General features: G+C 42.2%; 1 long non-coding RNA gene across 1 annotated transcript; it reads right to left on the bottom strand.

The window, feature by feature from the left end:
- Nucleotides 1-4,011: 4,011 nt before the first annotated feature.
- LOC309651536 lies at nucleotides 4,012-21,170 on the bottom strand. The gene is made up of 3 exons (XR_014258214.1): nucleotides 12,355-21,170; nucleotides 6,022-12,316; nucleotides 4,012-5,975 (listed from the first exon to the last, which is right to left on the bottom strand). It is a non-coding gene; the product is annotated as an uncharacterized lncRNA (long non-coding RNA).
- Between the last annotated feature and the right edge of the window lie 110 nt (nucleotides 21,171-21,280).

Raw genomic sequence — 21,280 nt, 5'->3', positions numbered from 1 at the left:
GACCAGAGTTCAAGCTGCCTACATAGCTCCTATGGTGGGTCCAGGTGCACGACTACTGCAGTACTGGCACCTAACCTCAGTGGACCTGTGCTGGTGGCCAGGTGAAAAAAAACACCTGAGAGTCACCAGGGCCAGTTGCCAGCATACTCACAGTTAAGGTGGGACTGAGAGCAGTTCCAACAACAGTATACTTTGTGAGCCCACACAATGGGAGAAAGGGGACAAAATGGAGCACAATTATAGGTGAACATCTCCAGAGGAGGAAAACTCAGTGGCAGCTCTCCCACTGGGAACACTCTAATCCCACCTACCTCACACTGCAGATCAGAATCACAGCTAAGGAGCAGATCTGAGGACCTCCACTCCAACACACAGGGAGCAGAGCCCAACCCTGACAGGGCAGTGACAACCACAGAGCAAAGAGGAGGTCCTGCTCAATGTCTAGGGCAGGCTCTGATCAACATAACACCAATCAAACCCCCTATCAGGGGGAGAACAGCACAAGCCTCTGGACCAACTTCACCCACCAGGGGGCAGAAGCAAGAGGAGCTACGATCCTGCAGCCTGTGGAAAGGAGACCACAAACACAGCAAGTATGACAAAATGAGATGACAAAGAAATATGTTGCAGACAAAGGAACAACATAAAAACCTACAAGAACAACTAAATGAAGAGGAGATAAGCAATGTATCTGAAAAAGAATTCAGAGTAATACTAGTAAAGATGATCCAAGATCCCGGAAAAAAATGGAGGCACGGATCGAGAAGATAAAAGAAAAGTTTAACAAAGACCTAGAAGAACTAAAGAACAAACAAACAGAGATGAAAAAGACAATAACTGAAATGAAAAATATACTAGAAGGAATCAATGGGAGAATAACTGAGGCAGATGAACAGATAAGTGACCTGGAAGACAGAATGGTGGAAATATCTGCTGCAGAACAGAATAAAGAAAAAAGAATTAAAAGAAATGAGGACAGTCTCAGAGACCTCTGGGACAACATTAAATGCACAGACATTCAAATTATAAGGCTCCCAGAAGAAGAAGAAAAAGGGAAAGGGCCTGAGAAAATATTTGAAGAAAGCATAGTCAAAAACTTCCCTAACATTGAAAGGGAAATAGTCACCCAAATCCAGGAAGAACAGAGAGTTCCATACCAGATAAACCCAAGGAGAGACAGGCCGAGACACATATTCATCAAACTAACGAAAATTAAATACAAAGTAAAAAATATTAAAAGCAACAAGGGGAAAGCAACAAATAACATATAAGGGAAACCCCATAAGGTTATCAGCTGTTTTTTCAGCAGAAACTCTGCAGGCCAGAAGGGAGTGGCATGATATATTTAAAGTGATGAAAGGGAAAAATATACAACCAAGATTACTCTACCCAGCAAGGCTCTTATTCAAATTCAATGGAGAAACCAAAAGCTTTACAGTCAAGCAAAAGCTAAGAGAATTCAGCACCACCAAACCAGCTTACAACAATTGCTGAAGGAACTTCTCTAGGCAAAAGACACAAGAGAAAAGAACAAAAGAGGAAGGGAAGAAAAAAAAATAAACCCAAAACAATTAAGAAAATGGCAATAGGAACATATATATCAATAATTACCTTAAAATGTAAATGGACTAAATGCTCCAACCAAAAGACACAGACGGGTTGAATGGATACAAGAACAAGACCCATATATATGCTGTCTACAAGAGACCCACTTCAGACCTAGGGACACATACAGACTGAAAATGAGGGGATGGAAACAGGTATTCCATGCAAATGGAAATCAAAAGAAAGCTGGAGTAGCAATTCTCATATCAGACAAAATAGACTTTAAAATAAAGATTGTTATAAGAGACAAAGAAGGACACTACATAATGATTAAGGGATCAATCCAAGAAGATATAACAATAGTAAATATTTATGCACCAACATAGGAGGACCTCAATACATAAGGCAAATGTTAACAGCTATAAAAGGGGAAATTGACAGTAACACAGTAACAGTGAGGGACTTTAACACCCCACTTACACCAATGGACAGATCTTCCAGACAGAAAATTAATAAGTAAATACAAGCCTTAAGTGACACATTAGACAGCAGAATACACTTTCTTCTCAAGTGCACACGGAACATTCTCCAGGATAGATCACATTTTGAGTCACCAATCAAGCCTTGGTGAATTTAAGAAAATTGAAATCATATCAAGGATCTTTTCCAACCACAAGGTTATGAGATTAGAAATCAATTACAGGAAAAAAAACCGTAAAAAACCCAACACATGGAGGCTAAATAATATGCTACTAAATAACCAATGGATCACTGAAGAAATCAAAGAGAAAATCAAAAACTACCTAGAAACAGATGACAACAAAAACACAATGCCCCAAAACCTATGGGATGCAGCAAAAGCAGTTCTAAGAGGGAAATTTATAGCAATACAATCTCACCTCAAGAAACAAGAAAAATCTCAAATAAACAACCTAACCTTACACCTAAAGCAACTAGAGAAAGGAGAACAAACAAAACCCACAGTTAGTAGAAGAGAAGAAATCATAAAGATCAGAGCAGAAATAAATGAAATAGAAATGAAGAAAACAATAGCAAAGTTCAATGAAACTAAAGGCTGGTTCTTTGAGCAGATAAACAAAATTGATAAACCACTAGCCAGACTCATCAAGAAAAAAGGCGGAGGACTCAAATCAATAAAATTAGAAATGAAAAAGGAGAAGTTACAACTGACACCTCAGAAATACAAAGGATCAAAAGAGACTACTACAAGCAACTATATGCCAATAAAATGGACAACCTGAAAGATATGGACAAATTCTTAGAAAGGTACAACCTTCCATGACTGAACCATGAAGAAATAGAAAATATGAACAGACCAATCACAAGTAATGAAATTGACACTGTGATTAAAAATTTTCCAACAAACAAAAGCCCAGGACCAGATGGCTTCATGGGTGAATTTTATCAAGCATTTAGAGAAAAGCTAACACCTATCCTTCTCAAACTCTTCCAAAAAATTGCAGAGGGAGGAACACTCCCAAACTCGTTCTACAAGGCCACCATCACCCTGATACCAAAACCAGACAAGGATATCACAAAAAAAGAAAATTACAGGCCGATATCACTGATGTACATAGATGCAAAAATCCTCAACAAAATACTAGCAAACAGAATCCAATAACACATTAAAAGGGTAATACACTATGATCAAGTGGGATTTATCCCAGGGATGCAAGGATTCTTCAATATACACAAATCAATCAATGTGATACACCATATAACAAACTGAAGAATAAAAACCATATGATCATCTCAATAGATGCAGAAAATGTTTCCAACTAAATTCAACACCGATTTACAACAAAAACTCTCTCAAAAGTGGGCATAAAGGGAACCTACCTCAACATACTACAGGTCATATATGACAAATCCACAGCAAACATCACTCCCAATGGTGAAAGACTGAAAGCATTTCCTCTAAGATCAGGAACAAGAAAAGGATGTCCACTCTTGCCACTATTATTCAACATAGTTTTGGAAGTCCTATCCATGGCAATCAGAGAAGAAAAAGAAATAAAAGGAATCTAAACTGGAAAAGAAGAAGTAAAACTGTCACTCTTTGCAGATGACATGATACTATACATAGAAAATCCTAAAGAAGCCACCAGGAAATTACTAGAGCTAATCAATGAATTTGGTAAAGTTGCAGGATACAAAATTAATACACAGAAATCTCTTGTATTTCTATACACTAACAATGAAAAATCAGAAAGAGAAATTTAGGAAACAATCCCATTTACCATCGCAACAAAAAGAAGAAAATACCTAGGAATAAACCTACCTAAGAAGACAAAAGATCTGTACTCAGAAAACTATAAAACACTGATGAAAGAAATCAAAGGTGACGCAAACGGATGGAGAGATATACCATGTTCTTGGATTGAAAGACTCAATATTATGAAAATGACTATACTACCCAAAGCAATCTACAGATTCAGTGCAATCCCTATCAAATTACCAATGGCATTTTTCACAGAATTAGAACAAAAATTTTTACAATTTGTATGGAAACACAAAAGACCATGAATAGCCAAAGCAATCTTGAGAAAGAAAAACGGAGCTGGTTAAATGCAGGAGATTCACTAAACCAGGAAGGGCATGAATAAGACTGATTTTCAAGGGCAAGATGGAGTTTACTAGGGACATTATACAAGTCTTACATGAAAGAACTAAAAACATACCCAAACAATATGGAGACCACATGGTTCAGCATCACCCAGCACGGCAGGTGTGAGGGGTTCAGGTGCACAGAGTGTGCCATGCTTTATACAGGGCAGGGTTTAATAACATGTATGGACGCATGGTTTAGAAAGTGGAGAGGATTCTAGAACATACTGAATCAATGGCCAGTAATGTAGCCGTCCCAAACAACAGCCTCCCCAAGCCCTCCATCTTCTCTTCCTTTTGCCGGTGGCGAGGGGATCCTTCATTCATTCATTCCTCTCAGTTATCTTCTAGCCCTGAGTGCTCCAACTCCTCCCCTCTGTAAAGGAGTCTCCATGGCCAAATGTCAAGAGGGGAGTAATTTTACTACCCCACTTCCAAAGCAAAGATCTAAGTATGCATCCTTCTTCAACAGCGCTAGTTCTCAGGGGGAAAAAAAATTCTTAAATTTACTGACAGCCTCAATTCTCATTTTTCCAATGTCCTGGGATGCATATTACTATGAAGATACTATAGGTATTAATCCTTCATGTCTGACAGGTATTTGTCCTTTATGAGAAAACTGGGTATAGCCTGCAGTGGACTTGAAAGGACCTCTAGGGGAGATGTGAAGTCTTCATCCCTACAAGTCACAAAGATGGTTTAACGGTGCTCCACTCTAAGAAGGATACCTGGAGCAGAACTTACCAGGCCCTTCTAACTCTAGGAAGATTCAATTCTAAGAGAGATTCTTTTTCTTTTCCACTTCTGTCAAAATTCACATTAAATCAGGTTCCATGGAGAGACGGCAGCTTAATCATCTGTGGACAAAAAAAAAATCACCTGCCATTCTGATAAACAACGCCATCAAGCCACCAGCCACGGTAGCCACCCCTGATGTTGCGCCCTGAGGGGAATTCAGGGTGGAGAAAAACAGGATACTGGCCCTAGATAGTTAGGGAATAGTTTCAATGAGTCCAGGCTCTTGCATCTTCCCATACATATAAAAGCACTAAAATCATTAACTTGTGTTGTCTGTTTTCGTGATTAGCGATAATGTTTTGATGTTCTACTACATGGGTTTTTTGAACAAAAACTCCTATGTATCCTGGCTCCTCCCTTTCTTCTTCAGAACAATTGCTCAGCGCTGAGAGGCTGTCTCCTGGGCTATAGTCCTCAGTAAGGTCCTCGAATAAAACATAACTTGCAACTTGTAGGTTATGCGTTTTTCTTCAGTCGACACATCTACCCAAGATAGTGATGGTGTGATGCTCTCTTATTCTTCCCAGCCATGACTAGATGAAAATTGGGACCCACCCCCCCCATGTTCAAAACTGAAGAATGTCAAGATGCAACAGCATCCTGGGGTCCGTGCAAGCACTGAGCCAGGTGCAACCACACAGCTGCACGTCCATGAAGCCACATTGCTTCCAGCTCTATGAATCTGCGCTGTGCTGGTGAAGAGAGTCTGAAATATCCAAACCTGCGCCCACCACCCACTTCAGAGATGAGAGATCTACATGATTAGCCCAAACAATAAAGGCAAAGGACCCCTGTTAATGACATAGTTGAATCCATCTTCTCCTTCACAATGAAAGAAGCAAAAGTGCAGGCGAGTACAGCTCTTTCATGGGGAAAATGTTCAGGATGACTGTTAGGCATCTGTTCAGCCTGCTTTCTGAAACTGGGGAACGTGTGGCTTTGGATGGTGGGATTTAATTGGGAAGGAACAGATGCTGTTAACTCAGATATGCTAATAATGCTATCTCAAAATGCAATAAAGACATGCAAGCTTCTGAAACTGAAGCTAACTTGAAAATGCAATAAAGACAGGCAAGCTTCCAAAATAGGAGCTAACTTGTGTTCAAATGCATGAACACAAAGAGACAATGATCCTTGTAGTTCTGTCCATCATATGAGTGCATTCTGGAAACAAGAAATGAAAACTAAGAAAATGGGTCTGGGGACTTCCCTGGTGGGACAGTGGTTAAGAATCTGCCTGCCAATGCAGGGGACACGGGTTCGAGCCCTGGCCCAGGAAGATCCCACATGGCGTGGAGCAACTAAGCCTGCGAGCCACAACTACTGAGCCTGTGCTCTAGAGCCCGCGAGCCACAACTACTGAGCCTGTGCGCCACAACTACTGAAGCCCGCGCGCCTAGAACCCAGGCTCCACAACAAGAGAAGCCACCAAATGAAAAGCCTGTGCACCGCAACGAAGAGTAGCCCCCACTCGCCACAACTAGAGAAAGCCCGTGCGCAGCAACAAAGACCCAATGCAGCCAAAAATTAATTAATTAATTAATTTTAAAAAACGGGTGTGATCTTCCCATCCAGTTCTGCCTCGACGCTTTAGAAGGAAACAACCAAAAAACAATGCTGGATGAAATGGCAAGCTTGGTTAGCAACACGAGCATGGCCAGGGAGCATAGTCTCAAATTTCTTCAGTGTAAGTACATCTTTCAATTCAAATCTTGGTGAAGGACCTCAGAGAAAGTGGTCAGGCACAAACAGAACAAAACCCGGGAAGGATGGTAGCTGAAGAGGGAAATAAACTGCAGCACAGAAAGCTGTTTGTAAGCAAGGCTGAAAATGATCTCTGGGTCAAAAGTTGAACATGAATCAGTGATACAGAATAGGGTCCCATATTGAAAAGCTTGCTTTGTTCTGATCAGAAAAAAATAGAGTTTACAATGAAAAGACTAAAGGCCATTCTCTGATCATCTTCAGCACAGATGAATGCTCTTACTGGAGTCCTGCCTCTAGTTCTAAACACCAGAAAGGTCCGAGAGTCGTACAAAAAGACTGAAGCTTTGGAAAAGAGATCCTACCTTACAAGAAAAAGGGAACTGGTCCACTTACCTTGAAGAAGAATAGACAATAGAGGGGCATGTAAAAGGATGTAAGATTTTTACCACTATCTCTCCTCTCTGTTGAAGATCTTTTACCCTGACTCCCACCTTGCCCTACCCGGGCAGACATCAAAGTCTATCACTCCAGGTGTATTAGCCAGGGTTCTCCAGAGAAGCAAAGCATGCATACATATATATAGACAGAGACAGACACAGAGAGAGAGACAGAGAGAGAAGGAGAGAGACAGAAAGACAGACAGACAGACCGATTTATGTATAAAGAGACTCATGCAATTATGGAGGCTGAGAAGTTCCACAATCTGCTCTCTGCACACTGGAGACCCAGGAAAACTGCTGATGCAGTTTGAAGACCCAAGAGCTGGGAAGCTGATGCTGTAGATTCCAGCCTGGATCTGAGGTCCTGAGAACAACCAGTACTGAGAGCGCGACAAGATCAACGTCCCAGCTCAGTCAGTCAGGTGGAGAGCAAATTCAACCTTCCTCCACCTTTTTGTTCCATTCAGGCCCTTGGTGGATTGGGTGACACCCACCCACGCTGAGGAGGACCACCTGCTGTGCTCTGTCCACCAGTTCAAATGCTAGTCTTTTCTGGAAACACCGTCACAGACACACTCAGCTATCTGGGCAGCCCTTGGCCGAGTCAAGGTGAGATGTAAAATTTACCTTGCCCCCAGGTATACTCATCATTCCCTGGACACAGGGCTGGAATATCCTATTACCTCTCCATTTGTTAAACCCCATCTCCTCCTTCAAGTTTATCTACCTGCTATAACCTCCCCACTCCCACCCTCTGGCGCCCACAAAAATGTGAGCTTTGCTAGGACTTACTCCATGTTTGCTCACCCCTTCATCTTCATATGAGTAAGTGCTCAATAAATATTTGTTGGATGAATTCGTTGTCAAATCATTTCTTGAGAATTTATCATGGACAGAGTAATAAAATAAACATGTAGGTTTCAAAGAAACTAGACACAGACGGTGGACTCAAGCTTCAAAAGAGAAAAGAATAAAGTTTTAAGGCTAGAGACCAGTAGCTTGGCTTCAGCCAGTTAAAATACTAAAGGATTTTCAAAAACATATAAAAGATCTTTTGGAGCTAGCATAGAGTCATGGATCATAGACTGTGTCTGATTCTTATTATAGTATTATAGTAGCCCCCTTTATCTGCAGGTGATACGTTCCAAGACCCCCAGTGGATGCCTAAAAGCTCAGATAGTACCGAACTCTATACAGACTATATGTTTTCCTGTACATACACACCTATAATAAAGTTTAATTTATAAATTAGGCACAGTAAGAGATTAGCTACAATAACTAAAAATAAAAATAGAACAATTATAACAATATACTGTAATAAAAGTTCTGTGAATGTGGTCTCTCTCTCCTCTCAAAATATCTTACTGTACACATTTAATATCTTTTCCATCTTAAGTAAACACTGTGCGCTGTACACACTGTGACTGTAACTTTTGTCGTTTGAAGTGTGACAGCAAAACTAGCACAAATTTCTTTTTCCTTCACAATTTCACGGACAGAAGATTGGCTCTTACCATAGATCTCCGCAGCCGCGGCATACGATTTTTTTTTCCTTAGGAAGTGGAGAACTTTTACCTTTTCACTTAAAGGAAGCCTTTTACAGCTTCTCTTTGGCATATCCGAATTTCTAGCATCAATACCCTTGGCCAGTATTAAGTAAAATAAGGGTCACTTGAATACAAGCCCTGCAATACCGCAACAGTCAATCTGATAACCAAAAAGACTACTAAGGGACTAATGGGTGGGACACATGGGACAAAGGATGATTCAGGTCCAGGGAGGGACAACACTTCATCACACTACTCAGAATGGTGTGCAATTTAAAAATTACGAATTGTTTATTTCTAGAATTTTCCATTTAATATTTTCAGACCATGGTTGACTGGAGGTAACTGAAACCATGGGAAGCAAAACTGTGGATAAGGGGGAACTACTGTATTATCATGTTTGGCTAGGGTTCCTAGATTATAGATGTAGTAGGGTTTATATGAGATGATACATAGACTACCCAGCCTAGTCCTGACACTAATCGCTCAATAAATGATAGCTGTTGATCTCAGCAAAGCATTTGACTATCTCTAATGAGATAATAGTAATAATAATAAAAACAATGATTACCTCAAAAAATGGGCAGAAGACCTAAACAGACTTTTTTTCCAAAGACATACAGATGGCCAACAGTCACTTGAAAAGATGCTCAACATCACTAATAAACTCGAGAAATGCAAATCAAAACCACAATGAGGTATCATCTCACACCGGTCAGAATGGCCATCATTAAAAAAGTCTACAAACAGTAAATGTTGGAAAGGGTGTGGAGAAAATGGAACCCCCCTACACTGTTGGTGGGAATGTAAATTAGTGCATCCACTATGGAGAACAGCAAGGAGGCGCCTTAAAAAACTAAAATTAGAGTTCCCATATGATCTAGCGATCCCGCTCCTGGATATGTATCTGGAGAAAACTCGAATTCAAAAAGATACATGCACCCCAATGTTCATAGCAGCACTATTGACAATAGCCAAGATATGGAAATAACCCAAGTGCCCATCAACAGACAATTGGTTGAAGAAGACATGACATATATCATGGAATATTACTCAGCCATAAAAAAGAATGAAATATTGCCATTTACAGTAACATGGATGGACCTAGTGAATATCATACTTAGTGAAGTAAGTCAGACAGAGAAAGAAATATTATATGATATCACATATATGTGGAATCTAAAAAATACTACAAATAAACAGACTCTCAGACATAGAATACAAACTTATGGTTACCAAAGGGGAGAGGGAGGGAAGGAAGGATAATTAGGAGTATGGGATTAACAGACACAAACTACATAAAATAGATGAGCAATAAGGATTTCCTATATAACACAGGGAATTATATTCAATATCTTGCAATAACCTATAATGGAAAATAATTTTTAAATCTATTTATTTATTCATTTATTTTTGCCCATATTGGGTCTTCGTTGCTGCTTGCAGCTTTCTCTAGTTGCGGTGAGTGGGGGCTACTCTTCATTGTGGAGGGCGGGCTTCTCATTGCGGTGGCTTCTCTTGTTGTGGAGCACAGGTTCTAGGCACACAGGCTTCAGTAGTTGTGGCACACAGGCTTAGTTGCTCCGCGGCATGTGAGATCTTCCCAGACCAGGGCTCGAACCCGTGTCCCCTGCATTGGCAGGTGGATTCTTAACCACTGCGCCACCACGGAAGTCCTGGAAAAATAATTTGAAAAAAAAAAAAATATATATATATATATATATATATCTGAATCATTTTGCAATACACCTGAAATTAACACAATGTTGTAAATCAACTATACTTCAATTAAAAACAGAAGAGAAAAAAAACAATGATCGCCATGTTTTGAATATTTAATGTGCCAAACAGATACTCAGTACTTTACATACAATATCACACTGAAACCCCACAAGGCAGGTGCACTGGGTTGAATAGTGTTCCTAAAAAACTATGTCCATCAGGAAGCTCAGAATGTGGCCATCTCTGCAGATGTAATCTAGTTAAGAGGAGGTCATACTAGGTTAAGGTGGGCCCTAAATCCAGTGACCAGTGTCCGATAAGGAGAGAGAGATTTGAAGACATGGAGGAGACACAGGGAAGAAGGCTGTGTGAGGATGGAGATTGGAGTCTTGCTGTCACACAAGGAATGCCAAGGATTGCCAGCGATCACTGCATCTGGGAGATGCAAGGAAGGAATCTCCCCTGGAGCCTTCAGAGGGAGCAGGGCCCTGCCAACACCTTGATTTTGGACTTCTAGCCTCCAGAACTATGAGAGAATCAAGTTTTGTTGTTTGTGGTTACTTGTTATGCTAACCCTAGGAAACTAACACAGTAGGTATTTCACATTCATTGACAATGAGAAAATGGAGCTATAGAGAGGTGACCCATCTTGTCCAACGACACAAAGCTAGGAAATGGATGAACCCAGGTTCCAGCTCATGTCTGTCTGACTCTAGCCCCCATGCTCTTAACATGTAAACTGGTCCACAGATTTACAGCTGACTTATCTTCTGCCATCCAGTTATCCTAATCAATATATTGACGCCAACCTCAAGAACTCTCTAACGATAGTCACTCATTCATGCATTCATTTTTATAGAAGTGAGGACGTTCCAGATCCTGTTCACCTATTAGTGAATATTATCAATAACAGCTAATATTTATGGAGCACTTCCTATGTGCCAGGTACCATTTAAGCACCTTATGTATATTAACACATTTACTTCTCAAACAATCGCATATGAGGCAATGTGAAGACTGAATTAAAAAATGGCCCAGTTCTCCATCTCTCCCTATACCCACACTCCTGCAGTGACCTTGCAGCTCCTCCCAAGAAGATGTGACGGAGCATCCTTCCCTCCCCCCGTTGAGTCTGAGCCAGCCTTGTGACTTGCCTTGGCCCAGAGAGCAGTGGAAGGGACAGTGTGCCAGATGTGAGCCTTGGCCTCAAAGGGGTCCTACCTGCTTTCCCTCTCCACACCAGGAAAACGAGCCCAGGGTAGCCACCTGGAGAATGAGCTGAGGCATTTCAGCTAAAGGCCAGCCTCCCTTCAGAAGCAGAGCTGCTACTTACCTGCAGCTGACCACAGACAAATGAAGGAACCTACCTGAGACCAGAAAAACTGACAAGCAGAGCCCGGCTCAAACTGCCAACCTGAAAATTATAAACTAAATAAATGATAGTTGTCTTAAGCCATTAAGTTTCAAGATGTTTTGTTAGCTAAAGGACACAGGGAGTACCATAATAATAGTGTATTTTTATCAGTTTCTCATTTTACATGTGATGAAATGGAGGCACAGAGGGGTTAATGATACGCCAAGGTTAGAGAGCTAAAAAGTGTCAAGGCCAGATATGTCCGGACAAAACTCTAATTCAAAAAGTTACATGCACCCCTATGTTCATAACAGCACTATTCACAATAGCCAAGACATGGAAACAACATAAAAGTCCATGGACAGATGAATGGATAAAGATGTGGTACATATATACAATGGAATACTACTCAGACATAAAAAAGAACAAAATAATGTCATTTGCAGCAACATGGATGCAACTAGAGATTATCATACTAAGTGAAGTAAGTCAGAAAGAGAAAGACAAATACCATATGATATCACTTATACATGGAATCTAATGAACATATACAAACTTATCTACGAAATAGAAATCTACTTATCATAAATGAACTTATCTACGAAATAGAAACAGACTCACAGGCATAGAAAACAGACTTGTGGTTGCCAAGGGGGAGGGAGAGTGGGGGAGGGAAGGACTGGGAGTTTGGTATTAGCAGATGCAAACTATCATATATAGGATGGCTAAACAACAAGGTCCTACTGCATAGCACAGGGAACTATATTCAATGTCCTGTGATAAACCATAATGGAAAAGAAAATAAAAAAGAATGTATATATATGTATAACTGAATCACTTTGCTGTACAGCAGAAATTAACACAACATTGTAAATCAACTATACTTCGATTTAAAAAAAAGTGTCAAGGCCTGAACTTCAGCTCATGACCTCCGCAACATCCTGCCTGCAGGCATTTCCATGAAGTCGTAGAAGCCTTGCTTATAAGACTGATCAATGACACCAAGCAAGGAAGGAGGATGGCGACCATAGATTCAGAATACTCTCAACAGGCATGACCCAAAATCCACTGATCTGTAAAATAAAACTTCACAGGAAAAAAAAATATAAAGTCCTGCATCTGAGTTTTTAAAAAATACACAAATGTAAAATAGGGGTGTCTTGACTTAAAAGCAGCTCGTGTGAAAAATTAAGAGGGGTTTTACAGAAATGAAACTGAGTAAGGATCAACCATGTGATGCCTGGCATTAGTGAGCGTCTGGTGTCCAGGCCCCAGGAAGCAATAGTGCTGGTGCACATGGTATATTTACAGGGATGTTGATAAACTAGAGTATAACAATGTCAACCAAAAATTCTATTACCTGAGAAAGTAAAGATATTTAATGTGACTGGAGTGGGGAGTGGCATGTGTCCATGAGCTCTTAAAATATCTGAAGGTTTGTCAAAATGTTGGAGAGGAAGTAGACTGACCCTGTGATACTTTAGAGAGAAGATGGAGCTCGGTGGTTGGAAGGGTAACAGTTTTATTGGGTACTAGCAGGGATACTTTCATTCTCTCCCCCATTGCCCCTCCCAGTCTGCTCCCTGGACTTGCTCTTTCCCATCCTTGGATGAAATCCCCAGCAGATCCCACAGCTTTTCTGGGCCCTTTGAATAAGTTGGACAATTTCATTTCAGTAAGTAAAATATCCCTCTAGTGTAACATCAACACTCCAAACTCATTTAAACTTGAGGCTTCCCTCCTCTCCCAGCTTGGAGGCCAATAGAGGGGAGGTTTGGGGAAGGAGGCTTGGTTGACTCAGTCTCTCTTCCTATCTCCACCTCCTTCCCCAGACTGTCAGCCACCTCGATTGATGCCTTTAGGGTCAAACCCAAGGGGAGGGGAGATTAGGGGAAAAGGGCAAAGAGGTAGGTATGGTTGTAATCTGATGGTTTCACCCTCTTGGGGTGCAGAAGGAAAAGTATGTTCCTTTTGTAAGCACTTGGGGATTCCTCCAGAGTCAGGCTGTGTTCCCCTGACTGAGGCAATGCCTCTCCTCCCAAGAGCAGACTACAGCTTTCCCCCAGCCACTTACCCATCTGTTGGGATCTCTTTGCCTCTCCAGAAGCTCCTGGGATCCCTTCTGAGAAGACCCAGACCAGCTCCCTTCTGCATGATCATCTGATCCCTGGAAAACCTGCACCTTCGCTGCACCATCAGAGAAGGTGCAGCTCCCTTCCCAGGCAGTCTCTTCGCTACATCCCTGGATGGGAGCAGCTACAGGCACAGCCTCCAGCCTTTAAACATTTCAGGCATGAGTTCTTCAGACTCTGAGGGACACACTGGAAACTCTCAGAACAGTCTTTCTTGAATCCCTTCTAACTTGGTTTGACGGGAAATGCCAAGAACTCCAATAATCCTTCAAAAAAAGAAGGTTCTCCAGGCCAGCAGAGAGATGGGTGGTGCCCTGATGCTGATAGGACAGGTGTCACAATCTCCCTAATCTGTCCACATAGGTAGTCAAGCACCAGCTTCACCTACTATTCTCAGCATGTAGAGCCTTTGCAGAGTTCTGAGAAAGAGTGAGATCCATTCTGACACAGCATTATAGAAGTTACAGGGAGGCAGATTTCCAGCCAGTAAAAGGTTACCTGTCTAACAGAGAAAATGGATCCAGATGATAAAGTTATAGTCTACCAACCTTTAAAATTAGTGTTCAAGGAAGGCTGTAGAAAGGAATTTCTGCAGAGTGGGAGGTGGGCAGGTAACATATAACATCTTTCTCACTCTAGAATTCTAGATTCTGTGTTATTTCTATAACAGTGCCCATCCCTACACTTGAGAAATGTATATATTTTAAGAGAAAGTACAGACATAGACAGTCCCTGACTTAACAATAACTCGATTTACGATTTTTCGACTTTATGATGGTGCCAAAGCTCTACGCATTCATTCATCCTTAGAAATGTACTTAGGATTTTGAATTTTGATCTTTTCCATGATAGCAATATGTGGTCCAAGACTCTCTTGTGATGCTGGGCAGGGCAGCCACAGCTCCCAGTCAGCCATGCGATCATGAAGGTAAAAAACCGATACACTTATAACGATTCTGCACCCAGACAACCATTCTGTTTTTCACTTTCAGAACAGTATTCAATAAATTACATGAGATATTCCACACTTTATTATCAAATAGACTTTGTGTTAAATGATTTTTCCCAACTGTAGGCTAATGTACATGTTCTGAGCACATTTAAGATAGGCTAGGCTAAGCTATATTTGATGTTAAGTGTACTAAGGGCATTTTCAAAATATTTTCAACTTACGTTGAAATATTTTCAACTTACGTTGGGTTTATCAGGACATAACCCCATCATAAGTTGGGGAAGATCTGTAATCCCAAGGGGTCATGAAAGTGAGTGCATGATTATGTAGCACACATGGCATTCAGAAGAGCTCAGGGGAATTAAAAGGAAGGGAAGCTCTTGATAGGGTAGGAGCATTTCTCTGTTATTGTATTGCTTATCCCATACTTGAAAATAAATTTGTTTCTGGTGTCCACTGCTAGGCTGCAAGCAGCTCAAGAGTGTGCCTTATCCATAATTTTACCCCAAGGCTTGACGCAGTACCCAATATGGCATAGGTGTCAAAAAGATCTGGTGAGTGAGGCTGGCTGAAGCCTTAAAGTGAAGGCTGCGATTGTCCAGTCCTGCACCAGGACTAGCAACCAAGGGCACAGGCAGTGACAGCTAGGACATGAGATGGTGACTGCAAGATACTGTGGAGTATAAGATGTACTGCAGTTCCAGAGATGACGCAACAATTTCCAGCTGGAGACGATCTTAGACTAGAAAGGAGACTCTAATAAATCCTTATTCCCTCCACAGCTCCATTTTTCTGATCAGAGGGCACATTCCATCAGAACACGATTGCTTGGCAGGAATTTCCTGGCGGTCCAGTGGTTAGGACTCCAAGCTTTCACTGCCGGGGACCGGGGTTCCATCCCTGGTCAGGGAACTAAGATCCCACAAGCCTCGCAGCGCTGCCAAAAACAAACAAACCAACAAAAAAGCGATTGCTTCTCATTTGAAGTATCGCCAAGCCTTCAGTCTTATAGAAGCATTTGGGTGGCTCCAGGCATGTGCTGTGGTTGCCCAGGAGGATGGTGCTGTACACACTCATCTAACTAGAGCCCAGCTCTCAGGAAGTGCACAGACCTACTGTAACATTTTAAGTTTAAAGACTACAGGGCCCAGGCAATAACCACAGCTGGGTCTTAAATGGCTTCACAGGCTGAATTTTGAGTCGCTCTAAAATACCTATGGGAGAGAAGTGACGTCAGAGAAATAGAGGAATAAGAGTTTTCTACCAGATATCTTTCCTACGAAGAACACCAGTTTGGACAATTTCCCATGGACAAGAGAGTTTGGGGGAAGTCCAGGAGTTCAGCAGAGAAGTTCCAGCACACTGCTGGAGGGAAAACATCCAATACTGGATGCATTGAGAAGGACAGGAGAACCTCTTCCTTCATCCACGTCACCCCTCCCCCAAGGTGGCTCAGAAAAGTGCCAAGAGAAACCTTCTTGGCCTGTGATTTCTCCCACAGGAAAAAGTGAAACCGAGTAAGCGCCTGGCTTCCCCAGCTGTGTGGAAGGAACCCCATCCGGAAGACTGACGTGTGCCACACGATGGGAGGATGGGGGCAGCCAGCGCCCTCAGAGGGCATTAAAAGGGTGCAGACTCCACCAGGAAGCCTGTTTATGAGCCACTGTGGGTTTCCCCAACTGGCCCATGTGCTCCACACACCTCACCCACTCAAGCCCCACACGTGGCTGGCTCCCTGCATACCGCGGAGGGCACAGCGTGCAAGCCTTTGCATATGGCTGTTGAGAAGGCACAGAAAGCCAGCCTGAACCAGCAGGATTCCATCTTAAAAGGCGACTATGTGAAAGTTTGTGAAATACTTCCTAGAGTCCTTAGGAATCTACCATTGGGGTTTGTGCTACAAGGCAAGGGCATTGTTTAGATAAATTTTTTCTTTTCTTTCTTTCTTTCTTTACTGGCGGCACCACGCAGCTTGTTGCGGGATCTTAGTTCCCAGACCAGGGATGGAACCCAGGCCCATGGCAGTGAAAGCGTCTAGTCCTAATCACTGGACCACCAGGGAAGACCCTAGATAATTTTTCAAGGGCATTTCCATGCCATGGTGATGGTTCCTTTGATAACTAAAACTGAATATGTATTAATAGTCCAGAATTCCAAAATATGCTGAATGCATAGACTAGGGTGGGATCATTCTAAACCACTCATTATCAAGAACAGTAAAACTACTGAAGAAGGAGGAAGAGAGGGAGGGAAATAAGGAGGAGGAGGAGAAGAGGAGGAGGAAAAGTAGGGGAAGGAGGAGGAGAATGAAGACTGATAGAAATGGAAATGTTTTCTCTGGACCATAGTCCTTGATCTAGGCACGTCTATGGAAGTGTTTCATCAATGCGATTGTCGTCCATCTGGTGTATCAAGGCAGAAAAACAGCTTGGGAGCCACTAAGGTAAAAGTATATCTCTGATCCTTAACCAGTCTCGCTGGGAGAAAAGCAATTCCATAGTCACACTTTCATCTCCCTCAAGAGAGTGGGCCCTCTGTATCCTCGGATTCAACAAACCTGCGGTACCCGTGGACATGGAGGGCCAACTGTACTGTACCATTTTATATAAGAGACTTGAGCATCCACAGATTTTGGTATCCGTGAGGGTCCCAGGACCAATCCCCCACGGATACCAAGGAACAAATGTAATTAGGTAGAACCTCAACCCTAATCACTGGTACCAAAACAAACTCAAGTGCAGGAGAGAGCCCACCTCTCCCATTTAACTCCTTCCTATTCATATGGACGATCAGATTTCACATCTTTGGGGATAACTTTCCAGGAGCTGGCTGTGAGAGGTAAAATTTAGAGGCTGTGATAGGTGGGCTAAAGAAATATACCTTTATTTTCTCTTTATTCTCTTTATTGCTACTTTGTAGCAGGGGAGGGGGACACTTAAAGTGGTCTATTCAAAAAAACTTCCCTTCCGAGAATTTTTTTTTAACCTGGGTTAGGTTTTAAGTGCAGTCAACTCTGACTCCTTCCTTCTCCTGGAGGAAATCCAAGTTGTAGAGGAGCTTGCATAGCATTCTGATTTGTGGGAAGGAGAGCTGGGTTCTTGTTCTGGCATCCTCCCGAGTCTAGCTTGGCCTGCTTAGTCTCTGGGCATCTTGTGCTGTTATTCACTGAGATGTAGCAGGCCACACATGGTTCTTTTGAGCATCACGCTGGCAGCAATGTAGAAGACTGCATGTCCAGCTGAAGGCCCTTGCATTCTGCAGCCTCCTCATCGCCATCTCAGGCTTCTTCCGTGTCCCCGGATCTCTGGGCATTTCCACAGAGGGTTTTCTGGTTCCCCCAGTTACAGGTACAGGCCCAAAACAGGAGATTTGGAGCACCAACTCTGGCCCACTGGTCTTGGCCATCTCTCATCCGCCACCTGTGTGGCACCTGGGCTCCTCTCGTTGCCGGTTCGATGCTGGAAGAGGGACTTTCTGCTCTAAACCTTGAGAAGCAGTGAGCAAGATGTCCTGGCATCCTGGACTTCTCCCTTAGTCCTCCTTCCCTCCCCCAGCAGTTTCCTCCTGAAAGAATACAGACATATGATTGTGTGAAGGAGGGTGGGCAAGGACATTTACTATGACTTATTGTCCCTTAATCCCTCTTTCAACCAGGTCCCTCTTCCCAAGCATCAAGAGTTGGGTTGTACTTTCCCTAGGGTAAGTACATGGAGAAATATTTCCAAAAATATTACCCTTTTACACATTGTATGAAAACTGTTTTCTTTGTTTACTCCGCTAAACTGACAGTTTGAGGGTGGAAACTGTTTTACCTGTTTCAGGGTGTTCCCAACTGCAAATATTAAGTGTGTAGGAAAACAATTCCCAAGAGATCTTACTGCGGCAGTAAGGAAGCATCAACTTCACAGACAAACACTAGTAGACATTTAATGCAAAACACGATCAGACGATGGAACAGAATAGAAAATCCAGTAGCACACACACACACACACACACAAACACACAGACTGATTTTCAACACAGGTACAAAGGCAATGCAGTGGAGAAAGGAGAGTCTTTCCAACAAATGGTGCTAGAACAATTGGATAATCGTATGGAGGGGAAAAATGAACTTCATGCCTGTGGTAGGCAGAATAATGCCTTCCTGACGATGTCCACACCCTAATTCCCCCAAACCCAGGAATGTGTTAAGACACTAAAAAGAAAAGCCACAGAATAGGGAAAAATGATTGCAAACCGTATGTCTGATATACGACTCTGCTCTAGAATATACAAATAACTCTTAAAACTCAAAATAGGAAAATAACCACAAATAAAAAATGGCAAAAGATTTGAACAGATAATTCATCAAAGAAGATATATGGATGGCAAATAAATACATGAAAAGATGTTCAGAATCATTAGGCGTAGAAAAACTAAAGTTATAACCACAAGGGGATACCACAATACAAGTATTGGCAAAGATGTGGAGCAACTGGAACTCTCATTTGCTGCTGGTGGGAACATAAAATGGTACAACCACTTTGGAAAACAGTTTGGCAGTTTCCTAAAAAGTTAAACATATACTTATCCTATGATCCAGACATTCTACTCCTAGGTATTTACCCAAGAGAAAGGAAAACATATATCTATACAAAGACTTGCAGATGAATGTATAATAGCAGCTTTACTTGTAATAGACAAAAACTGGAAGCAACTCCAATGTCTATCAACAGATGAATGAATAAACAAACTGTGGGGTGTCCCTACAATGGAATACTATCCAGCAACAAAAAGAAATGAATTCTTGACAGCACAACAGATGAATCTCAAAATAATTAGTCTATGTGAAAGAAGCCAGACAAGAAGAATACATACTGTGTGATTCATTTCATATAAAATTCAGGGAAATGCAAACTAATGTATAGCGACAGAAAGCAGATCAGTGCCTGGGGAAAGGGACTGAGGAAAGGAAGGAGGGATTACAAAGGAACACAAGGAACATTTTGAAAGTGATGAATGTTCACTATCTTGATTGAGGTGATGGTTTCATGGTTGTATACATGTTACAACTTATCAATATGTCTGCTTTAAATACATTCAGTTTATTGTATGCTATTTATACTTCCATAAAGCTGTTTTTAAAATACAATAAGAGAAAAAAAATTTAAATATATAGTAGGCAGTACCAGAGAGTGGTGCTAACAGGTTATACATTGGTCCCCCTTACCCAAGGTGGGGGGTACATTCCAAGACCCCCAGTGGATGCCTGAAACTAGTACCAAAGTCCTAGTTTGATGCCTGAAGATAGTACCAAACCCTATATATACTGTTTTTTCCTACATATACATACCTATGATAAATTTTAGTTTATAAATTAGGCTCAGTAAGAGACTAACAACAATAACTAATAACAAAATAGAACAATTATAACAATATATTGTAATGAAAGTTATGTGAATGTGGTCTCTCTCAGAATATCTTATTATACTGTACTCACCCTTCGTCTTGTGATAATGTGAGATGATAAAACGCCTACGCGATGAGATGATGTGAGGTGAATGACAGCGTTAGGCTGCTATTGACCTTCTGATAATAGGTCAGAGAGGAGCATCTGCTTCGGGAGATCCTGGATCATGATGATGTCAATGATGGGACGTCAGGAGTGGACATGGATGATTGGGGATACCAAAGGGATGGAGCCAAAAGCAAGACATTCCATCACTCTACTCAGAACAGGCACACAACTTAAAACATGAATTGTTTATTTCTGGAATTTTCCATTTAATATTTTCAGACTGAGGTTGACTGGGGGTGGGGGCGGAGGTAACTGAAACCTGGGAAAGCAAAACAAAGGTGGAATACTGTATCAGCCAGGCACACCAGATAAAGGGCTTTCGTGGCTGCCTTGCAAAGGTACGCCGAGCTGGGGGTCGCGGTTGGGGGGATAAGGGTCCTTGGCAAGCCTCTCAGGAGGGGTGGAGGCTGGACTGCTGGATGAAAATCTTTGGGGTAGAAGGAAAGACAACACCTCCAGGAAAGTTGAAGGAGGGATGCTTGACAATGAAGCCCATACAGCTTCTCCCTCCGCCCTTCCTCCCCCCGCCCCTTGCCAAACCGATCGTCCCCCGACAAGCCTGCTTTCCATTTGTAAATCTGTGTGAGCAGTTGTTTTGTAGAGGTGGGTGGTGTCCCACGTGTAAACTGAGACTTCCAATCAAGAGTGAAAATAAACCCTTACAATCGGTGATCAGAAACTATATCGCCATGATGAACGAGGAAATGACACACCAGGGTAATGATACACCGGGGAAATCCCGAGTCTCGAACCCTTTGCACCCTCAGATGAACTCGGTCTCCACCGTTCTCCCCGTCACCCCGCCCCGCAACCCCGCCCCCCTGAGTCCTGCAGCCCCGCCCGGCCTTTTCCTTCCGGATGGACTCCTCCCTGCTAGGTGGGGGACGGAGTCGGCCCT

The sequence above is a fragment of the Balaenoptera physalus genome (genome assembly GCF_965194825.1).
Source record: "Balaenoptera physalus genome assembly, chromosome: 21".
Taxonomy (NCBI): Eukaryota; Metazoa; Chordata; class Mammalia; order Artiodactyla; family Balaenopteridae; genus Balaenoptera; species Balaenoptera physalus.
Note: the sequence above shows the minus strand (reverse complement) of the source record. Positions and strands in the feature narration are given on the sequence as shown.